At 37.9% G+C, this 22,076-nt stretch overlaps 1 protein-coding gene across 2 annotated transcripts in view; it reads left to right on the forward strand.

Moving 5' to 3' along the window:
• The window catches only part of Antp (homeotic protein antennapedia), a 237,807-nt gene that overhangs the window by 40,398 nt on the left and 175,333 nt on the right, over nucleotides 1-22,076 (forward strand). Inside the window, exon 1 of one of the 2 annotated variants that reach the window (XM_029314892.2) lies at nucleotides 11,798-12,308. The exons of the other annotated variant lie outside the window; for it this stretch is intronic. The gene's annotated coding sequence lies outside the window, so the exon portion shown is untranslated. Of the gene's footprint in view, nucleotides 1-11,797; nucleotides 12,309-22,076 lie in introns of those variants that run through there. 2 annotated transcript variants of the gene reach the window in all.

The raw sequence follows: 22,076 nt of genomic DNA on the forward strand, positions 1-22,076 counted from the left end.
ACGCAAATGCAAAATAATTAATTATAATGATTTGAAATTCCCATCACACATGTATGCATATTAAAACACGATATAAATTATCCCCTTTATTCTATCGGAAAATTTTTTGCTGTTTTAATGCGTCATTCAAGTTATCCATTTTGGTGACGGCAAAGGATGGAGGTAGAACATCGTAGCACGAAAGAAGTGCGAAGAATGTTAATACGAATATTATGATTTATTGATGGAATATCGGTCGGTAAGGTTCCAGGGGTTGCTTGGCGTGCTTGCCAGTGTCCGTAAGGGTGGCAAAATGAAGAAAAAGAAGAATAAGAAGGTGGAAACCCTGAGGGTACCGTTGCACACGTATACGTTCACGTATAGGATACACACACGCGCATCTTTCATGCGCGCGCTCGTACACATACACGTATATGTATACATCAGTAGGTATATATATATATATATGTATGTATATATGTATATATATATATATATATATATTTACCAGCTCACGTGAGTAACGTAAGGCAAGGCGTTTTTCTCAGCCCGCCTGAGCCGCCAAAGATTTATTCTCAGGTCCCGCAAGACAAATGGTAAGATTGTGTCCAAAATTTTAACAGCGCATTTGGGTGAACACGTCCCTGCAGCGCGAAGATACTCTACGAGTGCACAACTGTTACAAAGGATAAAAAAGAAGGAAGGTATGAAGGGGGAGGGGGAGAGGGGCCTGTGGGTGTTGTTAAGAAGGTGGTAGCTCTCTGAGTTAGGTGTGTGTGTCGGATGAGGAGGCAGTTGGGCGGAAAAGAAGTTTTCTAGTTATCCCTTCGGCGAGAATGTGGTACCCCGAAACTCCTTTGCTCGCTTCGTGACAGAATCGAGGCGTGAAACGAGATCCGCTTGAAAACGCCGGTTGGCGCAGCTTTACTCCAATCATTGGCCTTCTATTGGTTTTTATCCCGCCACTTTACGTGCCCAAATATACGCGACTTATTTTCTGTTATAAGTCTAACTTCGCGATTATTATCTGTTATAAGTCTATAACTTTCCGCGAATTTCTATCGAAAAGCTGCATTTTCAATCTTATCGATGTATTAATAAAATATTATTTCTCTACATGTGTGTGATTAATCTTAAATTATAAATGGAAAACATTATATATGTTATTTTAAAAATGCATCATTTATGAATATACATTTAATTGATAGAATATCTTTTTATTAATTATTTGAAGAAAGATTCGAATAAGGTATTAAGATATCTATATTTTAAGATATTATAACATTTTGATGTTGTCTGCCCGTCGACACGTTTCGCGCATGAAAATTTCCTTATATTTGAAAGGAAGGGAAATAATAAGCAAAGCTCGCGTAGTATACGTATATACGACTTGAAAATGCCAAACGTGCTTGGAGAAAAAGGGGACATCAATTTCATCTGCGTATATATTATATAAATAATACGGTGGAGAATGTACGCGTGTCCCTTTAGATCTGAATGGTACCCCTTGGTATTTGAAAATTAGATTCCCTATCTGTCTTGATATGGCACCCTGCGAATTCAGCGTCTTACGCCCGGAACGAATCTTATCTCGCTATCGATTTTCGCATTCTTTTCTTCGTATTATTTGGTTCTCAACTTGAGAGTACGAGTAAATAAAAATTGTCCATGTCAAGTATATAAAAATAATGCATGTGCGTCTTAAAAAATACGTATAGATAAATAAATGTAGCGCGTATAAATAAGATTGCCGAGTCTCTCAAGTAAAAATTCTCGACAACGATACGAGCGAAAACAATGAGAGTCAACGTTGAACATTGGTAAATGAAGACAAAGTATTTAGGTTTACAGTTCCTCCCTATTGAACCATTGAACGGGTGCGTCGGATCTAGAGGGGGGTAAAGAAGGCGAAACCGAAAACAGGGTTGGCACATTGGCGAGCCGAGAGGAGGGGATGATATACACCCTCGGAGATAAACGAGCGCCGCGTTCAATGAAGTCGACTATAAGGGTAGTCCTAGGTTCGGTTCTTGTCACTGGTAGATGGCCGATGCCAAAGTTACGAGCATTTGTGTGCGTCAAAGGTAGACAGATTGATAAGTCTATTGCACCGTAGTAAATAAATGTCGAAATTACACCTTGTGTCTCTTATACGGGATATTAAGGAAATATTAAAAATATTGAATTTCATTAATTATATTAATATATAATGTCAATTAAATGATATTAATTATAATATAAACTGTAAAATAAATAGATGAGAAACTGAAAAAATAAAATTTCGAAAAAAATCTATTTTTTTAACGATCGAAAATATGTTTGATATATTTATTGTCAGCTATCGATTTCATCTTCTTTACTCTCTCTCTCTCTCTCTCTCTTTACTAGATTCGATACACACGTTCCATGGTTCGATAGGGAGCGAGTGTATACATAAATAAACCTAAATACTTTGTCTTTATATTAAATCGCAAGAAAACTTGACACAAAATTTCTTTCGCGAATAGAGTTTCATCCGATAGCAAATATCTTTTCAATGATTTTATCTGCAAGCCTATATATATTGATCGATGACTGTTAGATGCGATACCAATCGTAATAGCGGTGCTGTCATCGCGTCCATAAAATGCACCGTCGAGACGGCACAATTTTAAGTTTTACGCCATTTACAAAATGAGTCGCCATTATTTTCGCCGGGTGGATTTATCGCTACATACATTTGGAGCGAGCGACAATCCAATTTATGTGGGAGTCCCGTAATAGTCTGCCACCGCAACGCGAGAAACCTCTTCCCTCCTACCCGTCGTTCCTCTCTTTCTCGCCCCTTCTTGTTCCGCCATCTACTCTGCAGCATCCACCCAACTGACGCTCACCACCCACGGCACTGATTAAATAAAAGAACAAATGGAGGTAACTCCTAATTAGTGCACTAGTTCCTTGCATTCTTGCTAGCCGTACCAACGACCTTCGTCGGATTAATTGCAGTCGTGCGTTTATTGCGAGCACGATGCTTATTCGTGCATGAATTTGTCGTTTTTCCTCCGAGGATGCTTTATTGCGCTTGAAGTGAAGAGGAAAGTTTAAACGCGCGTAACGTGAAGAATGTAACATCGAAATGGAATTTTCTTTATAACGGATAAACACACGCGCAGAAAGAGAGAAAGAGAGCACTATGTTTGTACATTAAAAGCTTATTGATTCTTTGATCTCTATACAATACGCGTACAATCAAGTTCATCTCTGAAATAAATCAAAGACTTTGTCGTCTCTTAGCGGCATTATTTATCATATCAGATTAGAGCTTAATTGGGAATGATAAATAGGAGGTACGCGTTCCAGAATCTACCTGATCTTAATTAAGACCTATTCGACGGGTAGAAACGTGTTTCTTCATACCTGACCGCGGAGGATTATGTTATGTTTATTTTTCATCGGCCATCTTTTCTATATATACTCTTTCTATATAACTTTAACTTTAATTTAATTTTTATCTCTTTCATGAAACTTTAATATATTTTGCGATAATATCTCAGCAATATTTTAATGTTAATAATAATAAAAAAAATAAAAATATATATATATATATAATGTATTAAATATAAGAAATTATGCAGTTGAAAGTATGCAGAATATATAAAGAAAAAAAATAAATATCGAGATGAAAAATAAATATCATTATGTACATTCAATGATCGATGATCGTATCGGGAAGAGCTATAATACAGACAAAAAGGGAAGTGAAAAGTTCGAATACACGAGGGGCGGTAGGAGAAATAAACGATATCGGGGGCGATAGGGGCTGCTAGGAGGCTGAGAAAGGCGGAGGCGCGGCTGCGTCTGAGTTGCTCGCAATGTATGGGTCTACCACCTCTCGTCCCACCCTTACCTCATCTTTCTGACCTCCCTCTCCACCAGCTAGCAGCAATTTTTTGTTCGTGGTCCGCTTGTATCAAATTACGATAAATATTGCGGTGCCGACGTGAACCTCGGTAAGGGGGCGCCTACTCGCAACGCCACGACTTAACATCACGTAGAAAAAGTGAGAGAGAGAGAGAGAAAGAAACAGGGAGAAGCTTCAAGATTTGCTTCAAAGGCGTTCCAATTAAAAATTGAAACGTTATTTTGTATTGAACGGAAACAAGATTATATTTGTTGACTGCGTATTATTTATTAAAGGCAAGGACAAAATTGATTTCCCTGTTTGCGACGGAAAAGTAAATTATATTCACCCTTCTGTCATTGTACACGTGAAGTGGAATATACACAGGTGGTTTGCAATACTCGAATGTCGTTCTCTCTCCATTTTTGATATCGTAAGATATTTTGTGTGATAATTAAATTATTTAATTTCACAAACCTTCTTTATATTACATTGTCATTTATAAAAGATATTTCACGTTTTGAGATGAGTTGCAAAAAAATGATAGCTCAGATATATATCATCGACGCAAAGATAATCGTTCGAAAATCGTCACGCGCGTGTCTCGAGCGAGAAAAATGCGTTTGCGCGAAAGATTCGTGACGATCCTCTTTCGAAAAAAAGTGTAAATGGGGGATGTGCGTGCAAGGGGTGTGTGGGTGGGACCAAATATTATATATAACTATCTACCCTAGCCAGTTACGTGCGGAGGATAGAAAACACGCGGGGAGAGGTATGGCGGGGGCGAATTGAGGGATGGTAGTAGATGAGGTGCAGAGAAGGGCTGGGATGAAAGCGGAAGAAAGAGCGACAGTGGGAGCGCGGGGCTAAGGGAGAGAGTGGAAAGAGAGGCGGATGGGGGAGCGAATGGTGGGGGATGACAGAGATGAATTCGTTTCATTTCACGCTGGGAAGCTCTCGCGTTCCCCGCGTCCGATGATTTACTGGGCTACAATGTGGTAACCCATGATTTATCGCCAACACGCTGGCTTGCCACTGCGCTATACCTGATACCATGGTTGCGTATGCGCCGTGCCCAGCGTGTCCAAAGAACACTTTATACTCTTTCCCTCTGTGTCTCTAACCCATCTCTTCGCTCCCCTCGTTACTTCGACGTACCTTCGCGAGCGTGTCTTCGCGAGTGGGCGGCGAGAGGCGGGAAAGATGAAGACCCTCGCGCGACCGAGAGGCCATGGAATATGCGCTATCTGCCTACGATGTTGGCGGTGGCAGCTCGGAACCGATAATTCCATGCTCCGCCATCATTTATTTATGCGCGAGAAACACTCTCACGTGCGTTTGATCGCCACCCGCGCACTTTGTCATCCGTGATGTAGCCTTATTTATTTACAACTGACATCATGATCGGCTTCTGAGTGCGTCTCTCTTTACATACTACGAATTTTTACATTTTTTTTTTTACTGTAAAGCGTTGAAAAATAAGAATCGTGTCCTCGCATTGACATGACGTATCTCGTCGCATTTAACGAAATATGTGTATTTTTGTTTAAAGATGAAGAAAGAAAAGAAAGCTGCGATGTATTTAAAAAGCTTGTGACTAATTGCGCGGGTAACTGGCAATTACCAAACCAAGTCGATATTAACATCGGTCTGCGGTTACATTTGCGGTCGCAACATCAAATCGTTCGGTCAACCGTAATGCAACCAACTCGCAACCATCATGGTGAAAATGGACGTGGTCAACAAGTATGACTATAATTACATTGAATACGGACGATAAAGCGTACGCGGAAGCATTGTCAATTAGCATTCTCTCTCTAAATCGAAACCTGTGAATATAATTTTCAATTATTCATGCATTTTCATGGTCAATCTCAAAGTATAATAATCGGAATCTAATATGCGTTTGGTTGATATCGTTTAAAATTGATACAGGATTGTTCAAAGCTAATTTAGAGCCATACTTGTTGACTAATGCGTTGTTGACGATAAGAGAAAACATTTAAAACCTCAGGACGAAGAAAGAGAGAAAAAGAGAACGCGTGATAAAGTATGAAAAGCGTATCAGTTTGGCAAATTCGGTAGAGAATCCGCCACTTCCGTACAGTTGGATACGTGCGGGTAAATGCGAGCATTTGAAACTTCACAGAACATGGAAGGTACACCTTGGTTTACTGCAAACTCGAGACCAAGTCTTGGCTACCGCGAGACCAACATCTGAGCCGAAGTTGCTTGCGCCCTCTCAAAAGTCAAGATCCCGAGACTCTCGAGGGTCCTTTGCCTAGATTCATTAGGGATCTTGCTGATCCTGACGCCGTTTGGAGACCCCACGGACGCTCTGCTCGAAGATTAATTCCGACCGCGTAAACTTTGTTTCCCATTGTAAACAAGAGACAGTTTCGGTAACGGTTTCGAGAAACACCCTTTCTCCCCCGGTTGCTTCGAGCCACTTAAAATCTCATTTCTTCCCGCCCTCTATATAAGTTGCCACAAGGAAGTTGAGCCGCCGCTTAATTTTTTTATGATATCATTGGTGGATTTAATAGTCGTCGAGAAAATGCATTATGATTCAAACGCATTCGTCCTTAAACAAATATAAAATTAGCATAAATTATTTGTTTCTTTTTAATCTGTTTATGACATTACGAGATTGAAGTAGTAAAATTATCGTAATATATTCTACAGTCTCATTATGGTTGAAGAAATTGATCGCGCGCGAGATATCCAATTATTCGAGAGAACGACCTCTGAAATGAGGAAGCGCGCGTAATTCGATGCATTTCGTCGAAATAACGAGCTGTCCGTGTAACTATGCACGAATAGAGACTGCGAACATCCATGATTTGTAGTTGGTTGCGAGTCTAAGCATCCGTCACATTTAGCGGTCGCGAAGCGAGAGTCGAGTTGTAAAACACGGCGGACAAATGAGGATATACGTAGCGGAAGAAGTGTCGCTAGGTTATCGTGGTGTGGAGACTCTCGCGGAGGGTTACTCTATAGTGAGGGGGATGGCGAGAACGGGGAACGAGTGCGCGCGCGTGCCGCCAGAATCCAGATTTTATAGCGCCGTTAGGTTAACCCGACGATTTTCAAAACTCGCATGATTGCTCGCGATAAAAATCGCGGCATTTAATCGCGTGGAAAGTAAATATGTTTTAGCGCTTTTCGACTGATATCTAACTTCAAGATTTTTACGTCGTAATATACTATTTTGCAAAATATGTATCCGTAAACTTCTCATCAATTTCATATATGCATTGTATTACGATTCAAAAATTTATTGTTTTTTTTTAGCGCATATTATTATCGCAAATTCAAATGCTTTCCATGATTTCAGTTAATTAATTACGCGAAGGGAATAATTGCCATTAAATATATATTAGGGATCTTGCTGATCCTGGCGCTTCAAGATTTCAAAAATTTATTGTTGATTTATTGTTGAGTGTTAATAATATTGAGGCAAATTTTTAGAGATAGAATATTTTTGTGTGACGAGTATAAAATATTTGATTCGCCGACAAAAGCACATTTCTACAGAAGCAAAATGATATATTAATACGTATAGGGAAGCATCTCGTATACGTTCCACTAAATGTTATCGAAAGATTTCATCATGTTTTTATAATTATATATGAGAAAAGATGCGCGACTTTTTGCCGTATCTGGATGAACCCTCTTTACTCCTGCAATTCTATACGTCAGAGGGTCAGAGGTGGTATCATAGAGAAGATTGCACACGACGGCGCTTTTCGTCGTCGTGCCTCGCAATCGTAAGTCTGAAATGGTACAGAGAGTGGTGAGATAGATAGATAGAAGGAGAGAGAAAGGGAGGGAGAAAGAGAGCGAGAAGTTGGGCTCTGAATGACGGAATTCATGCCATGCCCGTGGATTCAGAGACGCGGTGAATGGAGCTGGCGGAAGGGCTTTGGAAATTAAACGTCCTGTAGATGGTCTTTTTTCGTGAGCTGTAATGTACGACTGCTCCTTAGAGGAGTGAACATCCTCCCTCTTCTCGTCAGCGTTCTTTGCCGCTTCGACCCTCTTTTTCCTCTCTCTCGCTCTCGGCTACGGAGGAAGCCGGGAAACTACCATAGCGGGCAGGACAATTTCCCTCTGATAAGAAAGTAGATCGAGGTAGGAGATATGTTGGAAATCTCTCATGCAGTAAATATATATCTCTTTTGTAGTATATACGTACACATATATACGCACATTTAGATATACGATTCCGTATGTATTTTTCTATATACGCAAAATATTTTTCACACACACACACACATATATATATATACGAATACAGTGAAGGGAGACCGAGTGTCTCCATTGGGGTTTCTTTTTTATTTATTTAATGTTATGAAGGGATCCTCTGAAAAAAAAATAAATTACACTAGATTCGATATTAATATTATATACGAATATATTTTAATATTACAGTCATAAGACCTCGACACGTGTTTATTCATCGACAATGTATCTGTGAGCGCATGCGTAAGATGCAAATATACGTGATGCTGTAACCATGGGAACTAATATGATAGATGTAGTGACGTTCTATATATATATATACATACGTACATGAACAAATAGATGCGCATGTATGCAGACATGCGTGATGAGATGTATATGCACGTGTAGGGTTACAGCGAGAACACAGAATATAAAGCGTAAATAAATCAAACATTTTGTAATTTCATTTTTAATTTGTAGCTGTGCAACTGTTATTTACAGTTAAAAATATATTATAAAGAAATAGACTTTTCTTCACAAATTTTATTATAAAAAATATTTCTAACATTTTCTAGAGAAATGTTAATAGAATTATAATTTCTTTCTTTTTTCTTTTTTATAAACGGGGTACTTGTAATATTTTTTCTATTATATCACGTTAATCGAAATTTATTTTCTTGTGACATTAAATTGATTCTTAAATGTTTCCTGAACGTGTTTAAACATGACTAAAATTAAATGTAGCTTTCGATACATATGCAAATTTCATGCAACTAAGAATGTTACGAATCGCGAGTATTCGTAATAGAAGACAAAAATATGGCATGGAAAGTTAAGCGATCATCCGCGTAGGTAAAGTGTCAAAATATTGACAGTCCTGTAGCCATTAGCATTATGAACGACTCGTACTGGATCAGTGCCGGTTGGCTGGCTGGCTTGCCTGCCTGTTTAGTTATTGTTTCCGCCACAGATTATAGGGATGGGGTCTTTATTGCCCTATGGCGATAATATAGGTATACTCACAAACGCAGTACTGCAAGCTCACACACACATACACTCACGTACATATAGGCTTGTGCCGGGCTCGCACCTGTTGGCGCCTGCGATTATGGCCGCAATAACATTCCGTCAAACGGCGAATGCGCGTACTCGAATTTCCTAACTCTATCTTAACCCTCAGAAATATCTCTCTGACGTAACCACGTGACTCTTGCATTAATTACATTTTACCAGTAACAAAAAAACGTTTATTTTTATCGCACTGTATAAAAAAATCAATTATAATTTAATATTATATTAATGAATGAGTGTTATTATATATATATATGTATATAGCATGACACTATTTAACACGTCTTGACATTATAAAAAAGATTTATAAAACAGGTATCTGACATTATAAACGATTGATTCAACTTTTTAATAATACATTATTCCCCAAAAAAAATCATAAATATTAACGGCGTATAAAGATCGCTCGTTATATGTATATAAATGCATTCTTCATTCTATATCTAGCAAGGTACAAATATAATCTCTAGGATATATCTTAACTGTCAGATTCATTTTTTTTTAACAAATGTACTGTTTTATTTATTTTGTGTATTTACACACACACACGGCTTGCGGATTTAATATTGTCCGGCAAAACAAACAGGCGAAGCAAAGGAGTCCGGGGCTCCAATTCATCGATTTTACGTCTCGACATTATTTATCGTTCAATATATCGGACTTGTCGCCCGCGATACCATTCGTTGCGTCATACGCCATAATAACGGTATCTTCTCCAAAACTGTTCATTGCTGTCGCTGTAGGACGAAAAAAGTAGGAGCTTCCACACGCTTTAAATTCTTCAGGAAGAGCGACAAATAAATATCGGATGATGTATGAGCCGGGCGGCCGGGGCGGCTGCAGCGCGCGCGCATGGTTCACCGGGCACTTCCAGCTCTAAATTCGGTGCCGAGTTTAGGTGGGCTCGATTTAAATTTCGCCAGAAGCGGAATTGGCCGCATGGCGAAACGCAATTTCGCAGCGCGGAGTTTATTCTCGCGCGAATTCAAATTAATGGGACGTCGTGCGAATTGACTTTTCTAAATTATTCAAGCTGCGTCGAATGAGGTTTCAGTAGACATCACGCGTTTACTGATTCATGGCATTCTTTGGACTCTCTACATCAGTAGCTTTCTTTTACTATGCAAAATATGTTTCCCATGTAGATTCGTCATATTTTTTTCTTCCTCTTTGTTATACATTCTTATATACCTACATCTGTCATACATCTTTGAGCATACACAATAGACAATGAGCCATATTTTAAGAAACAGTTATAAAGGAATAACTTATAAACGCGTTGTATATTCGTAGTAAAAAAACATAGCTCAACATATTTTTTTCTAAAGACGAAACATTTCAAGATATTGCCAAGTACAAATATTATATACATATATATACGCGTTGATATTTTGTTTCAAAATTTATATACATAGCATAACAGTCAATACGCATGTATCTACAATATGTAGGGTGTCTACCACGTGGCTACCGAGAGAATTGAGTATGTATATGTGCGGAGGAACGGCCACAAATCACCATTACTCGATGTATATCGCGACGCTATATAATTATACCTATAACGCCAAGCACCAGGTAATGGCTCAATCCTGCATGTACATTCGATGATAACCAGCCCTGAAGGTGAACCGCTAGGTGGGATTTTCGGTGCCCGCCAGATTTGAACCAGCCGTTTGCTATTGGCTAAACGATAATCACGTGTTTCGTTACGTCATCGTGGCCATCCTTGTGAGTGTACGAAATCAGCGGCAAATGCGAGAGCGAGAAAGAGAGGGGAAAAAGAGATAGGGCGAGAGAGAGAGAGAGAGAGAGAAAGCGCGGGAGAGACGATCAAGAGATGGGAAGGCAAAGAGGGGGAAAACGCGCGCGCGCGACAGAGACATCGCACTTATCCTCGGAGAGGGTCGGAGCCGCGATATCGAAGAGGGATGAAAATACTACTCGCGAGAAACGAGGACGGCTATATATCGCGCGAGGAAAGCAACATTTAAAGGGGGAGAAAGGAGGAGAAAGAACGATTCACAGAATGGAAGCGGAAGCGAGAGAGAAGCTCTGGCGCGGATAGAGAAGGCAGAGAAAGAGGGAGCGAGAGAGAAACGGGTCTACACCCTTCGCCCGTACTACTCCCTCCCGCCATTAACAACGCCCTTGCATATAAATCCGCCTCCTATACGTGTGTAGTTGATCACCGGCGTGTGCGTGGATCGTTTGTCCCTGTTCATTTCGCGCGTCCCGCGATGTCACCCTCTCCTTCTAGAGTGCCGGTTGTCTCCCTTCCACTAAATACCCTCTCGCTTCCACGGTCCGAATTCCCCGCCTTTGCGCTGGCCGCAGGATAGCCGTGGAGAGAGGAGAGTTAGGAGCAACGTGGAACGAAGCAAGACACAACGACGTAGAGTAACGTGCACGCGGAAGGGACGACACGAATACGAGAGAGATGGAGAAGAGAGGGAGACAGAATGAGAGATAGCGAGCGAGAGAGAACGAGGGAGCTCTCTAGCCAGCGGTAGTGGGACGAAAACACGAGGAACGAGGGTGAGAGAGATAGAGAACCTGAAGGCAGCGCCGCGTGGTGGCACAAAGTGGGGACTATCGGGCCGTAAACCATCCGCGGTGAACATTTAACTCACGTATTGCCATCCAACAAGTTTGCTTTGGCCGGTGAAAGAGCGTCCCCGAGAGTCTCTGAGAGTCGACGTCGAGAAGGCGAAACCTCCGCGAAGACCTCCGCGCGAGGAGGTGGACGAGGCCTATATCCGCGACACGTACAACCCCGTGCAAGGACATCCCCGTCCACCCTGTTCGGCGGACTTAGGATTGGAGCAAAATCTATCGGGCGAAGACTCGTCCGTCATAATCAACGGCAAGTAAAGTTGGCCGCGAGATCAGTTTTTGGCGCCGATCCGAGGATCTCGCTCGTACGAAAAAACACGTAAAAAAAGGAGTCACGGGGACGGCTAAAGCTCGGGAGAAGAGACGCGGACCTCTAGGCGTCTCATCGCGATCGAGGGTAAGCGGATGGAAGAACCAATTTGAGAGAACGGGCTCGACCTAGGCGCTATCATGAGCTGCAAGGAACGTGCGCGGACTCACCTTCCGCAGAGACGACTACTTCGCTATCGTTGATCCCGTATCGGCCGGCCGCTATACGGTAAGTCGTTATGTAATTGTAATCCGCTGTCACGTCGACTCGTTGCATACGTACGTTTACCACTAGTCCGAGAAGTAGATTCTGTCAGAAGCCAAAACTGTCAAAGCTTTCTTGTGCTCTCAGATCGTTCTCCCGCCAAAACGTCAAGCAGCGCACATGCTCCGTCAGTTAGAGCTGCTATAATGAGATAACTTTCTTTAGAGCGCTTTGGGTTAATTTTGTATTGGATTGCAATCGCGATATATCGAGTACAATCTTTTATATATATGTTACGTCTATGAATATATGCCGTTTCATTGATTATTCTATGATATAAACACACTGTTTTGATATATACGTATATGTATGTATATATGAAATGGTTATATGTCATACATTTTGGCAGATGAACTCGAAATTTCTTTATTCACTAATAAAGTATTATTAGTAATTTGTCTTCTCTATTTCGAGCTTGTGTATTATATTTATAGATGTTACAATTGTATATGCTACGATTTATCATGTTATTTGAATACTTGTTTGTTGTTAATCTTGTTAGGCGCATAAACTACGAGCTTTGAAAATATATTTCAAATGGTATCAATTATAATATTTCAACGAGAGATTGTAATAATGGAGATATCTTTTAACACTTTATAACGCAGGATAAATGAATGGTTTCATAAATATATAAACCGTAATCGAGAGCGAGAATTCGGGGGGAAATAATATTTAAGGAAGCATTTATTTACACGTCATTACTAACGATTAGGACGCGTGCCAGATTGTTACTAATCATTGAATCAAGTTAACCAGTTCAGTTCCTTTCATACAATCTCTGCCAATGTAGGTCTTTTCATCTAAACTGTTGTAAACATTGCAAAAAATAGAGCATTTAAATGAATCTGAAAGTTCAAGTGACAGAGGATGAAAGAGTTAAAAATATGAGGATCAAAATGACTTTTTAGAAGTGACGATTGCCATTTCTGAAAAGTTATTCTCAGTCTTCTCGACATTCTCTTCTACCCTTTCTCTCTCTCTTCTGCTTCCTCTCTACCTACCACGCTTAGTAGGCGTTTTCGATTTTCCCAGAGGGGGGAAAGAGGTATCTGTCCGAAAATAAAGTGAGTTTAGTATCGTGGAACCTGAGGGTAAAATGGGTAGTGTATACCGTAGCGACGCCTGACGGAGGCCATAAATAAGGATCCGACGGTCGGCGCGGCTGCAGGCGGTGATAAGCGTTCCTTTGCCCCCACCAGGACAACCCTTTAGACTTTCTCATGCGTCATCTTCCTCTCTTCCCGAGCGCACCCCCAAAGCCTATCTATGCGCAATACTCCGTTACAGAAAGATATCAAACTTGGCGTTCGACTAGATATGTTAAACATTTATGCTGAATAGCACGACGTTGAGAAACTCGTGTGAACAAGATTTATAACGTACCACTTATGACATACACATAAATAACAATGAAAATAATCATACACGCGTAAATAACAAGGAATCTTACCGTTCATAATAACAAAAATATATTCAATGAGTGTCAGATTTTCTGTTTCCGAATAGAATAGTTATTTCTTTTTTCCCAACTATTTAATTAAATTTTTGCAGATCCATATTTCAATCTAAATTGTGTGCATTTGCGCACGCAATATAGTACAAAAAATAAAGTTTAAATAGATAAAATATTTATAAAAAAATCTGTGAAATATGCTATGTTAGATTTAGCGTAAAATTGCAATTTTTTATGGATAACATTTTCTGAGGAATTTATTTCGAGTAATATAAATGTCAAAAAAAACTGAATCTTAACGCTAGTAATATTTTCTCTCATCAGTCCCATCTTTCGATTGTATTATCAATTAGTAAAGTTGTTCATAACATTGTTACATAAAGGGTAGATATTTTTTATATCCTAAATGTTACTCAATTTTGTTCAAATTACATACATGAAAAAACATGTAATATTTGCGATATTAATATGACTAACGCGCGACATATATTCGCAATAATATTTGCAATAACTTGAACATATATATTCGGAATTCACTAGACGACGATTCTTCCTGATATCGGCAGAAGTATGTAGAGCCGCGAATCGCTTGTCCTTGTATCGGATGAAGGGGTTTACGAACACTCGAGGCGCTCGAGCGTTCCCCGACCGTATAACGAATAGGTATAGCCGGGTTCCTTCATCCCCTACGGGCAGCACGAAGCGACCATTTCTCATATCAGTTTAGCCGACACTTTCGAGAACTTGCTCAGGGAGCCTCGGGCGTCGCGATGTCATCCGATGCCTCTTGCCCTCTTGCGTTCTTGCCCGCCTCCCGGGTCTTCCATCCCTCTTCCAACTCCGCGACACCTTAGCGACCCTTCCTCTTCGACCGAAGAAACCCCCCTTTTGTCGTGTCTCTGCTCGTGGTCCGCGATCGCCCTTTCTCGATTTTGCAACCCCCAAAGTGCCGGCCGAGTGCCCGCGGCCTGAAGATAAGTGTCGCCCGAAACTTAACAAACCTTGGATGATAAAAGAGCCCACCAGGTCTTGAATCAACCTCGGAAAAAAGAACGGCGCATGGCCGAGTTTCTTATCTGTAATTCATAGTCGAGCGGAAGCCGCTATGAATTGACGAATGCCCCGCTTTTTTAATTTTTTTGTTGTATTGAAGTGTTGCGTTTCAAGGGGTTAATTAATGCGCTGAAATGAATAATATATTGTTCAGAGGTTTAAAGGCGAGAAGACATTCTTATCAAAAAATGATAAGAATATTTCTTTGCTCTTAAATTTTTCAATCAAAATATTCATTTCAGCGCATTAATATTGAGATATTCTTATCATTATTTGATAATTTAAAAAGGCTGAAGTTGTGTCATATCAGCTAGCCCTATGATGAAATTGTGATAAACATTTATAACTTGATATGTTACAGAAAAGAATATTTAATTCCCTTGTATATATTTTACAACTAATGAATTCGCGTATTACAATTAATTATTTGCACAATTACAAAGAGTATGTTTTATTGCAATTTGAAGAGATGTTTTTAAATTAAATATTAGAAAACGCTGATTTCTTTAATATTTTTTTATTATTTGTGCTGAGTTATTTAGACATTCAAGTCAACAAGTCTTTTATATCATATATAATATTGCATATATAATTTGCAATATATTTTACTTGTTTTTAAAAGTATTATTCGTGCGATATTAGGTTAAAAATATGATATATAATGAATTTAAAAAAATTAACGAAAAATTTAAATTACCAATCTCTTTTTTTTAAATACTACTATTATGGTAATAGATTTAAAAAATATAATTAATATAATTTTTTATTTATTGAATTTAACAGATAGGAAATATTATAAGTATAGAATTCCACATAAGTTACCGTCGGATAGCGGGGCACCTGCTTGATTTCTGTCAAAGTTTTGAAATACAGAGTAGACATATATCTTTTTTTGTCTTTTAGATATATCAGAAAATTTATGTTCACTTTAATCATAGCGTCTACTACAGACTGCAACGAAATATATAAATTTATAGCTTTAAAAACATCATGAAGACAAAAATATAATGCTGCAAATAATTCAGAATAACGAGACAGGTATTCACTAATAAGTATAATACTTATCTCTTTGGGCTATAAATTTGCACTGCTCTAGTTTTTGACGAATGGCAAAGCTTATTACATTGTAAAGAGAGAACGACCTTTTAACTATATAACAAAAAAAATGTTAATCTTTGCTTTTCGAAATATAACAGAATCTTACCGAATTAAACAAGTGTGACGGCGTATACAAAGGTATGCCATACAGTTCGTGCGGAGGTGTAGATATATTTTTGGAGCAAGGTCAAAAGGGCAATTGCGTCACCTGTACGCTTTATTTTCTACCTGGTGTGCCGCACAAAAATAACCTTATTCACTACCGCTCCGTAAATTAGAATAGTAATAAAAAATGTCACGCAAATGAAATGAGTCTAACGGCAATGCTTTGCTCTTTTTGCGAAGGCCGCTAACCCCCAGGACAACGCGAGTTTTTGGCTTTCGCCGGTGTTATTGAAATTATAAGAAATATAGTATATTATTCGCAAACTTTTAATTTTTAACTTGCAATCTCAATTTGATATTATTTCACTAATATGGACATTATCTTCTTACCATACATTATGAAATATATATAAAATGTATGTATGATTTCTCTATTGTAAGACACGAAATTTTAATAATAATAGTTATATTAAATTTTATAGTATTATTTAATACTACAAAAAATTAATATGACTCTTATTATGAAAATTATTAATTATTAATTTTATCACTTTCAATTTTGAATCAAATATTTATCTCAACTACAAAACTTTTGCTGTTCTTATTTTTTTTATCATTGAAGCGAATCTGTATATTCTAGTTTCGAGAAATATGTATAATAAATCATAATACATTAATTTGAAATAGAAAATTTTATAGTTTTTATCTCAAATTAAAAGCAAGTTTTTTAATTAAAATAATTATAAACAAGTTCTCTTAATGCAAAGGAATTTAAGATATTTTTTTATATTAAAGCTCTTAGACATGTCTTTTTCTCTTTTCCTCTTTTTTTACAGAATAGATTTTTTATTAAAATTTTTTTTTTATTTATTGAATTATGCGTGCGTCCTGTATTTTAATAAAATTTGATTAAAAAAATAGATACTCTATTCTATTAATAAATATATAAATGCAATGTATACATATGTGTTATAAGTCAAATTAAAATAATGACAATACGATTATTTACACTTAGCCTGTATAAATAAGTTTTTGAACGGCATTAGTATAAAGAAATTCTCGTTTGCAGCGCAAAACGATGACTATACGTAGAATAATGATTGTGTCATTAGTCATTGCTGGTGGCCGTTGATTTATAAGTTCAACTCGAGACGGACAATATTTTTGTTTTAATGTTTCTTTTGGCCGAAAGTACGTGCGCGGACTGCCGGATGGGTGCGAGGTGAACATAGGTGGCTGATGATGTCACTCCCTTAGCAGAAAAAAGAGAGGAAAAGAGAGACAGGTTCGTACGCCGTACCGGACATCGGCTACACGGTGCCTAGTTTAAGCTGGGTTGTCGCGATGGCACAGAGAGATTACGCGATACACGCTGGAATATACTTAAGGCATCGCCAACAGTTCCTAGATACATCAAGATTGTCGGATTGTTTCTTAACGCACGAATTGCCTCGACCATTAATCTGCTGATACCGATGTAAACAATCGACTCGTTAATCCGATGTGCGTGAAAAATGTATCTGGAAATGACAATATATAATATAAAAATATGCAGTTTAATTTGCATTCTAAAATTAATATAGATTTGTTATTGTTGCATTCATAAAACGAGAACAAACAGAATGCAGTTGAGCTTCCTGATTAAGCTTTCTGATTAAATATATGAAGCGCGAAAACAATTTGTTAGAAATTAACAACGATGCAACACACATCATCGTGATAATATACTCGAGATGCACTAGCGTGGTTGGCACTCATTACAATCTTGCACACTCGCATGCGATATCTGTTTTAAAAGTCGAATTAAGTAACGCCACGCTGCGCCTAATTATGATTATTTCATCGGGGGATCCTGCGAGCAGGATCCAACAACAGGAAAAGAATTGCGCAGCTCGTGTATAAATTTTAGTATACTTCTGATGCGTGAAATACTGCAGGATATATATATATATATATATATATATATGTGTGTGTGTGTGTGTGTGTGTATGCGCACGCGCGCGCGGAAACTTATTTTGCATGTTTCTTCGCTGCATATCGCTACATATACATGCACATACACATATTCACGAACGAAGCGCGCAGTGTCTGATTAACATGAGAAGCCTGAAATACACCTGTGCCTTGAGCCTCGTATAATTATTCGCTTCTTCGGTTCGCAACGTTTGCAAAATCACTTGATAGATATTCTCTCTACTTGAAAAAGTATAATATTAATACAATAGCTTTGCAATCAGCTGACCATTACAATCAGATTTTAATTGCGCTTGTGAAAAATAATACGTATGTTTCTCGTAAAAATAATGTATATGTTTCTCAAAAATATATTTGTCAATTTATTTAAAAAAATTTCTTTTTATATAATTTTATTGTATACTGACAATTCTATATATAATATACTTATTATATTTATTTAATTATGATTGCAAAATTATTGGTTGCCTCTCTCTCATGTTAGTATAACGCAAATTTATAAGAATCAAACCATAACTTCATATAGTATATCGATTTATGTATTTGGAATAGCATCTTCTACTGTTAATAATACAGTGTACATTATAATGTTGTATCGCATCTACAATTGCTTGGAAACAGTCTGCTAATTATTAGATCGTATAGTGATATATTACCGCGAACATCATGAATTATGGATCGAATGCAATGCATACAAGTCTTGGTATACACGAGTTTTTGATTAGTATAGATTAAAATATATGTGTGTGCGCGGTAATAAATAAAATTTATAATTTTATACTTAATATATATTTTTTTGTGCTAGTAAAACATATAGGTATGATACATTAAGGAATAACAAAATCGATTTGAAATTAAATAAAAAAGAGGTTTTAGTATTCGTTTACGATTTAATGATTACTTCTCGATAAATCTTCCGCAACAAATTTTTGATTGCTCCAAAATTGACTTTTATATAAAAGTTTGATCTCTCGACAATTTTTATTGGGAAAAAATCGATTCTAAATTAAAAGAAGACGTAAATAAAGGATAAATCGGTAAATACTGGGATATTCTTCGCAAACGTTACTATTTATAGGAATCTACAATTTGAAAGAGCGAGTTCTTATTGTGCGTAGTATAAGGTAAACGCTTAAAACCGTTCTACAAACGAGTACCGCCGGTACAATAATTACTCCGCTACTCGGTTGCGTATTACTCGCGGTGACCATGATAAAAGGAGAAACTGGTTTGAAGACCACGTATACGCGATAGAGCCGTTAACGATAAATCGAAATGCGCGAATTCAGAGGTAAAAGACACACAGTTCGCAGCCTATATATACCTCGCAAACGCACGTGTTGTGCACGCATACGTGTATATATTAATGTCGTACTTCTCGTAGCAACTATCTTGCTTCGCTCGTGTCATTCGGATTTACATATGCCTATTTCGGACCAGCTTAATTAAGCGTTTAAGAAATGAAACTGGTTTTGCTATCTTCGTCTTTTATTTCTTCATATTTTTTCCCTCTCTTTCTCTCTTAGAAATACATATTGTTATGGCGCAACTATGTCCTTTTAACTTTTAAGACCTTTAGAAAAAAGAAATGCTACAACGATATTAAATTTTATTTTAAATTAAACAGCTGCTGTATTCAAGAAGAAATTATTCTCTTTTTATTTTTTTTTTACTTATTAAAGATACTATAACAGTTTCTTCTTTTTAATTAATAATGAAATAAAATATTAATATTATAAAAAAGAAAGAAAGAAGCTAATAATATATGTTAGTTTATTGAAAAAGTATTGCTGGGCTGTATACATTTTTTTAAAATTTTTATTAATTATATAATGATAAATATTATATAAATCTGAATACATTCTGCACATGTGTCCATTAACGCCACATTAAACTAAAACATGACATGATAACGTATAATTTATATGTAAATTAAACATTTCCTATTTCACTTTACGCAACTCGTTTCTTTACTGATTAGACGTTAATAAAGACATTTAAATACTTTCAAGTTTCCTCGATAATTTTGGACATATAGATTACATCACCTTCTGAGTAAAAAAAGTATGTTTTTAACGACTAATTGATTAAGTATTCCCATTGAAATATTACATAGGGAGGAACTAGGAATGGAAATCGAGAACAATGAATTCAACCGTAATCACAATCGCATTAAAGTACGATGCAACTGATAATTTACGTAAAATCACGCACGAATGCACTGATCAAATTAATGTGGTAATAATAATTAAAAGCTATTCTATCTTCTCGCATTTATATTTTATGCGTTTATTGATTTACATAGTCTTTTACATGTATTTTCCGAATATTATTTATGATGCAAAGATTTCTAAATTAAAACATTTATTGTATATTAAAGATTTAAACGCGATTAAAACAGTAAAACTTGTTATATTACTTAATAAAAAATAAAATAAAATATTATATAAAAAATAAAACTTTGAATCATAAAACTTCTATAAAATATAAAATTCGTAAATAAATGTAAACGCATAGAAGAGAAATTTATGAGGAGATAAAATAGCTTTTAATTATTATTATTACATTAATTCGATCATTAATCGTGGGTGTGTTTATCCTGCGCGAGAAGGGCTTTTTAGGACCAGCGATAAGCAACCAATACGTCTTCCGTTATCGGCATTAAAAGTAGGGAAAAAGCGCATGCAGGTGAACAAGAGGGACAAGTAGAGAGGGAGTAAAGACGAGCGAGTGTGTAGGTGTAGGTGTAAAGTGAGCGTGATCGCACGGTGGATGAGCAAGAGGTACCAAAAGGGAGTGGTCAGAAGCGTGCTGAAGAGACTCCTGCTGACCTATTCCTCTCTGTGCCTTCGCAGTGCATTATGGCTGCTCGGCAAAACCCTCGGCTTCTATAAGGTTTTCCCGATCATCGTAGATCGGTTGTAACTCTTCAACGCCGTCCATCTTAAGAGATGCACGAATGGATATCCCGCGGTGCGAATGAACGGAATTTTGCGCGCAAATTTGCGGCCAATCGACCTAACAGTGGCGTCGACATTAGTGTCTCTTGATGCCATTGGTGGTGTTGGTGCCACTTGTGTGTGAACAGGAAACTGCAAAGGGGACTGTAAAGGGGAACGGGGAAAGGTTACCGGAAAGCAGAGGGATGGGAGGGGACTTGTGTCGTTATGGCACAATGGGACCACTACTGCAACGCCTGTAAGTACCGCAAGCTTACAGACTGATCTCTTCTTTCTATTTCTCTCTCTCTCCAACTCTTTCATTTCTTCGTTTTCTTCTATCTCATAGTCGCATTCATATACCTCTCGCGCTTTCATTCTTGTGCGAGGTTTTTGTTACGCTCTCTCAAAGCAAGGAAAGCTTTTGCAAGCGGCTTTACCCGGTCCGTGACGATGCGGCGCTTACTGGGGGTATTTGGTGGGATTAAGAATTCTCTCACTGGCCCAAGGCACGATGGCGCGACCGACGCGAAGATTTTGGGAATCTAGAGAGACCGCTGTTTATATTTGCGTGTATTTTAATAGAGGGACAAGGAGGGGGATATATCCAGTTTAGTAGACGCAGCACAATTTCGGCATTACATTCGAGTGATAACGTCGATAAATTTTGGGATACCGGTTTACAGCTGTGACAGATTTATCGCCCCGCTGGCAAAGTGCATAACGTGAACGAAAATGCATTGCAAAATCCTTGCAAAAATAATGCGGCACGCAAAATTGTACGTATAATAGATATACGAGCGACATTTCCGTCGCATTGTGCGAGCAATCGCAGTCCGACCAAATAGCAAATATGGTCGTTGACACATGATGAGTCGTTAAATCGCCGAAATTCTAAATACAGATAAAACATGCAACGCGAAATCCTCCTCTCGATCGAAACAGTTAGTCGCGAATAAGCTTCGAAAATTCCGTATGCTTATTTCTTCTTTTTTTTTCAACTCGAAAATAACGATTGCGTGATAACGAGCGTAGAAATTGTAAAGAGAGAAAAAAAAAGATAAGTTTACTCGGGTCCAAAACTGGATTTACAGTGTCGAGGCACAC

The sequence above is a fragment of the Nylanderia fulva genome, unplaced genomic scaffold (genome assembly GCF_048542155.1).
Source record: "Nylanderia fulva isolate GAGA-0341 unplaced genomic scaffold, ASM4854215v1 Scaffold16, whole genome shotgun sequence".
NCBI classification, from domain to species: Eukaryota; Metazoa; Arthropoda; class Insecta; order Hymenoptera; family Formicidae; genus Nylanderia; species Nylanderia fulva.